Source organism: Arvicanthis niloticus, chromosome 2, assembly GCF_011762505.2.
Source record: "Arvicanthis niloticus isolate mArvNil1 chromosome 2, mArvNil1.pat.X, whole genome shotgun sequence".
In the NCBI taxonomy this organism is placed as follows: domain Eukaryota; kingdom Metazoa; phylum Chordata; class Mammalia; order Rodentia; family Muridae; genus Arvicanthis; species Arvicanthis niloticus.
Window position 1 is genome coordinate 14,670,683 of NC_047659.1, and position 7,549 is coordinate 14,678,231.

The 7,549-nt window shown below is 46.2% G+C and overlaps 1 pseudogene; it reads right to left on the bottom strand.

The window, feature by feature from the left end:
- Positions 1-4,172: 4,172 nt before the first annotated feature.
- On the bottom strand, positions 4,173-6,553 carry LOC117704466 (programmed cell death protein 7 pseudogene; annotated as a pseudogene).
- Between the last annotated feature and the right edge of the window lie 996 nt (positions 6,554-7,549).

A 7,549-nucleotide genomic window follows, 5' to 3' on the forward strand; every position in this document is an offset into this window, starting at 1 on the left:
AGAGATGAGGACAGTTCCTCTCTCTGTTGTATTAGTGGTTTGCTCTTCCAAAGGCAAACAACTGGAGATTCCCCAGTTTCACAGCTTGAGCGAAGTGACTTGCCAAGAGCCATGCAGGAGGAATGACAAATACCTTAAAATTTATGGAATGCAGCCCATGGGTTACTGTTGAGGACTGCACTAGTCCCACGTTGGGGTGGCCAAAAAATGTCTCGGCCTGAGCAAAATGTTGAGGCCCGGGCTGTCCCACGTTTGGGCGGCCACCGTATCCCGGCCCAAGCTGCTGCTCCGGTCTTTAGGTCGGGGGGGTTCAGCAAGAGCGAGGGTGACGGCAGATTCTACCTAATGTCTGAGATTCATCTCTGATGATCCCTCTATATTCTCTGATCTCTGGTTCTGTCTTCTATTGTCTCAATTCTGATCTGTTCTGTCTCTGCCTTTTATATGTCTCACTTCTAAGCCACGCCTCTAAGTTACACCTTTAATCATGCCTTTAGGTCTTGTCTCTAACTCTGATCTCTATACTTCTATGTATACTATTAAGTCACACACCTTTATTCTCACACACCTTTAATCTCAAGGTATCTAAACCAAGATTATCAGAGTGTTCTCAGCTGTTGTAGGCTATTGTAATTTAAATCTCATGTCAGGGTATATGGCTCAAGATGGCTGCAAAGCTGACAGCCGCTTTCTGCTAAAAGTCGGCCCCCAAAAGGTTACCACAGCCACAGGGGTAGGCCTTGGTGTGGCATGGCCATTAAGATGACATTGGACATTGTGCTGTTATGAAGTACTGCTCTGCTTCTTGCCCTCACAACCCTCTGAATCTATGAGTTATTTGAAAACATTATGGGTGCTTCCTGTCCCCCACCTGACAGTGTCTCTGGCATTCACAATATTAATGCTTGATTTCTTTCAGGCATTGCTGGTGGAGCACATCTTGATTCAGTCACCACCCTGAAAAATATGTAGATTGTTGACAATGACCACCACCCTTAGAAAACCTTTGGGAGAATAAAGTTTTTAGTGAAGGTCTGTAGCCATGTTTGGTACTACTGACTCTGATATGAAAACTTTAGGGAACACCATGAAGATCAAAGGCATATTTAAAGATATGGACCTTTTTTTGTTCAGAGAACAAAACCATGGTAGCACTGGCTTACAGGACTCTCACTGAGGGTGGAAGGGGGCTAATTGATTTTGTATACCCTTATTTTGCCCTCAGCTTCCTGATAGGACTTATGAAGAATTGCTAAGGAGTAGATACACATTTTGAAGATTTAAGGTAGATATGACTGATTTTTATATAAATGTTTACATTTGTGATACTTTTAAGAATTTTACAAGATTACTTTAAAATACATAATAAAATAATTACTTCTTTTTTATTACAACAAATTGCTGCCTTCCAGTAAGAGAAACTAGCTGAGAAACTTACCTTCTTTGCTTACACATTAATCTATAATAAGTTGCTTGGATATGAATGTAAGTAGGTTTTTAAAAATAATTTATTTTTTTACCTCAATATGTAATGTTATTTCCTTTGATGATAATGATGTATTAACACATTGTTTTTATCATAATCATTTACTGGAAGGAAACTAAAACACAATCACATTGTAATTGTATACTGCTTGAAAGACTTTGCTGGGACATATAAACAATGGAGGAAAGAATAAAGCATGGTGTGGTGTGGCTGGAGAATTGTCTGTTCCATCCATCGACTACGTGTGTACATGTAAAGGTTGTGTTAGAGCGGGTTGGAACATTGTTCCTACTCTCCACCAATTGTTTGTACTTATGTATGTATATATGTGTGGAATACTTAGAGCCTGCATGTTGGAGCTTTGCTGTAACCATTTAGTGTGTGAATATGGATGTCTATCTATAGGTCTGTATACATGTGTGTGTGTGTGTGTGTATCCATGTACTTCTGAGTACAATTGACCTCTTTGGACAGAAGATAATCCCCACGGATTTGTTGAATCTTGAATTATCACACAGGCATGAAAGAGTTGGTTGACACAGTGGTCAACATATTACAGGAATCGCCTGCTCTAGACTTAAATTCTTCTTTACAGAGCAGATATCAAATGCTTTATATATTATGCCAGAAGATAACAATAAATTATCAAAAAGCATCCCTTAGGTCAATAAAGTGTATTCTATGAATTACCACACAATGTTAAACCCTGTGGGAAGTAACAGTTACTTGGTTGGAAATTTTCAGGTAACTCCCTGACACTCAAGAACTATATTGAGTATTGTTAGAAAATGTGAAGCCAGCTTAAAGGCATGTGGACAGAAGGCACCATTCCAAAAGTATCCAGAGGCAGCATGATGAACTACATTCAGGGCAAAGATAGTCCCTCCCAGACCTTGAAATTCTGATGTGATCCAGCTAAGAATAAAGGAATCATATATGGGATTCACTTGTGAATCATGTGACAGTACAACTGGACAACAACAACAAACATAAACTTCAGGAAGAACGACCTGAGCTTTAAACCAGTGTTGTACCTGCAGATGACAAGATTCATACATGAGCCTCAGATGGCCAAAACATCAACGTGAAAGACAAATTCAACTTCTCAGATTAATCAATATTGCTGAATCTTGGTGGAAAACAGAAGCTAAGGACACTACAAATTATTTACCATGCAGTCATGAATCCCACTGGAGAGAATAATGATCAGTAGTATGAGGTTAATCTGAACCACAAGGATGTGTGCAAATGGTCTAAGTTGGGGGTGATGTGGTGTGCTAATAAAGTGTATAACAGAGGAGGTTATGCTCTCTTTCAAGATGGGTGCTCCTAAAATTATGGAGCATGACATACTGTGGACTCTTCTACATACTTGCTGTCCATTGTGTGTGGCATGAAGGATGTGTCCAGGATATGAAGTGCATCATCCACAATTAAGTTAAACCCAGTGTCACAGACAGAACTTAGGATTCATGCTCCACTCTTAAAACGCCTTTGATAAATGATGACATATTAGAGTTTCAGAGGGATCATCTGAAAAGTGTAACTGTAAAACTTTCTGTGAAATAGCATTTCAGAGAATTCTACTGCTGCAACTGTTTAACTGCCATTATTCATTTCTCAATGTTATAGGTCAGGACCAAGACATTATTAGACATACCTGTGTGGGGACAGTAAGAGCTGCTATCATACTTCAAGCCAAGAACCTAAGAAAATTCAATATTTCTAACTAATGTAAAAAGTGCCTACTTGGGAATGAACAAAGCTGTAATTCATTAGGTTCAGCAGCCATTTCACAGCCAAGGAAGAAATATCATATCCAAGTCAGTGCTGCTGTGTGCAGTATGTGTCAGAAAAACAGGAGGGGAGCTACAGATAAGCAGGACAAAGCATGAAGAATACTTAGGATGCTAGAAATTATAGTCTATGCTATATGGTGTATATTATATTATACAATGTGCTACAAAATTATTGCTGTACATCAAGAAGATGTTCATCTTCTTAGGAGTAGAAATATTTGAGCAGAGGTTCCAGATTGGCAGGGCAAGTGTGTTTCTACACAGAGGTGTGCAGGATACCCCTCTTGCTGTGCTTGCAGCAGGCAGGGCTTCAGACAGAGCAGAAGCACATCCATAGCTGCTCAGCATTCAGGAGAAAAGGTTCAAGAGTAAAAATTAATACTAGTTTTGATCTGTCTGCGATAATCTTTAAAGGAGATGAGTTAACTAAGGTTAAAAGTCTTTGAGCAAAAGCCTATAATACGTTCCACCTTAAAAGCCCCTAAAGAGACATAGCAATGAATATCTCCATAGCCTATTACCTCTGAAACTGCCTTTATACCCTGCCTTCAAGGCTGGCCACATGGTTTAGTTCACCACTGCGAAACTGCAGCAAGAGAACACTGCTCATAGTGATTTGTGTTTATTTGCTTGTTTGTTTGATTTTGGTTTGGGTTTTGTTCGGTTTGAGGTTTAGGCTTTTTGTTCCGCTGGTCTGAGGTTTTGAAGTTTATTTTTTCTTTTTTTAATCTGGTCATTATTTTGGTATTTTGCTGTGGCTATATGCATTGGTTATACTGATCTAGCTGATTAGAGAAATGGCTGCATTTTTGTGAATTAGAAAAAATCATTTTCTTTTTTTTTTTTCAAACAAAAAAGCAAAAATGGTATTTATTCAGCTTTTAGGAAATTAAATAAAACCCAGAATAAAGCAAAAAAAAAAAAAAAAAAGGTATGTCACGTGACTGATCTGTCACATGACTGATCATGTCCAAGCACAACAGCACTTATTAATGAATATAAAAATAAAATTTTTATATTTTCATTCATATTTGCTCTTTTCCCAACTTTTACCACATGGATGTTTTTAGAAGCCTGAGCTACCAACCCCTACCATGTGACTGAGATTACGGTCCCACAGGGAAATAAGTTTCTATTCTTGGAGGCCCCATACAACCAGATCCCTCAGAACGTTTGCACTGGCACTTTCATGAGGAAAACAGGCACTGTCTGTCAGAGCACAAGCCAACCTGTCTCTGCTAACTCTTCAAGTTTTCTAAGCTTTCCACATGACAACTGTTCTAAGCCATCAGTGATCCTGGCAGCTGCTGTCCCATCATCCTCGGTAGCAGCCTCTTACACTGCACCAAAACTGGGAACAAGAGAGCTGTAGGTCAGACTCTGACCAGTGCTCCTGGGAGCTGGAGGGCAATTGCTCTGGGAAGATAAGAGTGGCTGCTAAGTAACCAAGAGTGCTGCCTGTACTTACCCACCAATACCCAACGAACACAGCAAACGAGCAGGCCACACTGAACCAAGCCCCTCAAAACAGAGGCAGATTTAGTGAGCCAAGGACACAGCCCACGCTAACAGCCTCAGCTCATCTAGAAGAACCTCATGAATCTCCTGGCTCTAGAGGCACCCGGCCCAGGGCAGAGAACAAAGGAGGCAGGCTTTCCTGCCAGGACAATGCCGCATAGAGTTTAAGTTGTGCAGAAGACTACGGCGTGAGACAACAGCATCTACATATGTAGAGCTGTGGTGCTTGCCCGCTGGACCACACTCCTGGAGCGTCTTAGTGCAGCTGAACGGCAGTTGCCCAGATGTCGTTGCTGGGGAGCGGAGGAAGGACCCATCCTTGGGGAATGGAGCTGCCTTTAGGATGATCAGACGGAACCAGGTACTGATCCCAGTCATGCCTGATCTGAATGAGCGCAGGCAAGGACTGCTCGGCCTGGAGGTAATACTGACGGAAGGGCTGCAGGAGGTGAGCGAGGGGGAACCCATCTGGATCCCCGAATAACTTGGACTCAATTTCACGTTTCTGAAGTAGAAGCTTCTCTTTCTCTTTTCTCTGCTTCTTTTCCAGTTCTCTTCTCCTCTCTTCCTCCTGTTCTCCTTCCAGCATAACTCAGAGGGCTCTCTCTTCAGCTTCGTACAGTTCAGAGCGCTTTTTAATGAGCTTTCTCAGCCGCTGAAGATGGTGCTCAAAAGTCTCATCTGCTGATGCAGGAGGACAGACCCCTTTCCTGGCTGCAGCTTCTTTCCTCAGCTTCCTCAGTTTCTCTAAAGCACGCAGAATGTCCACCATTCTTTTGGTGTCTGATTGTTTTTTTCCTTACTTCAGCTAAGACCCCATCAGCAGCTGCTTTGAGTTCCTGTTCCCGCTTCTTTTCCTCCACCTCCTGCACGCACTTCACCCTCCAGCGGTCAATCTCCTGCTCCCGTTCCGTGGCCTGCGCGGCCTCCGCCTCCCGCTCAGCCTCACGTTCCCGGGCCCTCTCACGAAGCCGCAGCCGGCGGCGCCGGACCCTCTCCAGCCTCCGTCGCGCCTCGCCCACATAGGCCGCCTGGGTCAGCGGCTGCAGCCGCTCCGCTAGCTCCGCCCGCAGTGGCGCCGCCTGAGCGTGCAGGGCGGCCCAGGCCGCTCCGTGGGCCTCGGCCTCGCGCAGGGACTGCCCCAGGCTGCGTAGCCGCCGCACCAGACGCAGAGCGGCACGCAACCGCGCGCGTACCTCGCCCAGACTGGGCCCGGCGGGTGTTCGCGGGGCCCGGAGGCAGCCCGGCCGCCGGGGGTTCCCGAACACCGCCTCCAGCCACTGCCGATCCCGCAGGCGCTGCAGGGCCGCGTCTCCGAGCACGTCGGGCGGCGGCGGCGCCTCGGCCCAGCGCGGGCTCCAGGGCGGCCCCGGGCCTGGAGGCGGCGGCCGTGGACGCTCGACGGCGTCGGGCCCCGGGAAGGGCCGGCACTGCGGCGGCGGCGGGGGTGGCACCGGGAAGAAGCCGCCGCCGCCGCCGCCGCGGGAGGCCTCGGCTGGCACGCGGGGCTGCAGAGCCAGCGGAGGCTGGAGGAAGGGGGCGGATGCCCCCGGGAAGGGCCCGGGTCGCTGGGAAAGAGGCGGCGGGAAAGGCGGAGAGGGCAGCGGCGGGGGCGGACATCCGAACGGAGCGGAAGGCGGCGGCTGCGGCGGCGGCCCCTGACGGCTCTGGGCGAAAAAGGGTGGGAGAGCCATGTCTGCAGTGTAGCGGCTGCGAGCGGTGACAGGGACCTGTGTACTTCTTTATCCGGGTTAGAAAAAATCATTTTCAAAGCCTTCACACTTTGACAGCTCTTGTCACCATGTGTGTTGTCACACTGCTCTATCCCCAGAATTCATAGACAGAGATGGATCTCTATGAGCTTCAGGCTACATTGTGAATTCCCAGCCAGCTAGCCAGTTCTACACAGTAGTTTTTAGGGGGCATGGATATCATGGTCTACTCTGTGAATACCCACTTATTGATGAAAATGTATCCATACCGTACCCCTTAGGTCATATGTTTAGATACCCCTAATATATGGTGCAGGCATTCACATGGTCCTGAAATAGTCATGCAAACAAAATTAATGAGAGCCACCACTATATTGTTCTAAAGCCTCTTAGTAAAGGAGTATTCATTCAGAGTTTTTTTTTTTAAAGAAATCCAGAGCTATTTGCCTCTCATTTCCTTGAAATACAGCCTCGGGGATAACTATAAAGTTGAAATAATGACTTCCCAGATAAAGACTTCCCAAATTTCCATGTTGGGAATTCCCACACATGTTGAGATGTGGCTTTCTTTTTAGGTAATATTAGTGTGGCAACACATTTGGAGGTTTTGTGGTGTTGCTTGGTTTTGGAGGGTTGTTGTTTGTTTTCTTTTATTTATATGTATCTTTCCCTGCTGGATGTCTGTGCACCACATGCATGCAATCCCTCCCGAGGCCTGTAGGGGCTGAAGGGGGCGTTCAGAGCTGGGCTGCCTTGAGTACCTCTGCATGCTTGCCCACTCCTGAGACCAACCTCACCCCTCCTAGGCCCGAAGCAGATTCCCAAGGCCTATAAAGGCAGGTTGCATGAGGCCTGGGAAAGAGACTTGGGACTCACCCAGTTCTCTGTGGGATCCCAAGGCAAGGCACTTGGTGTCCTGACTAACAGTCCCATGTGGAGCCTGATTCTCACTGCAGAGCATAGCCTGCTCCGCAGACCCCGCCCCTAGGCCTCCATGTGCACAGTGCCAACTGCTGGCTTCTACCAGCAGGGGT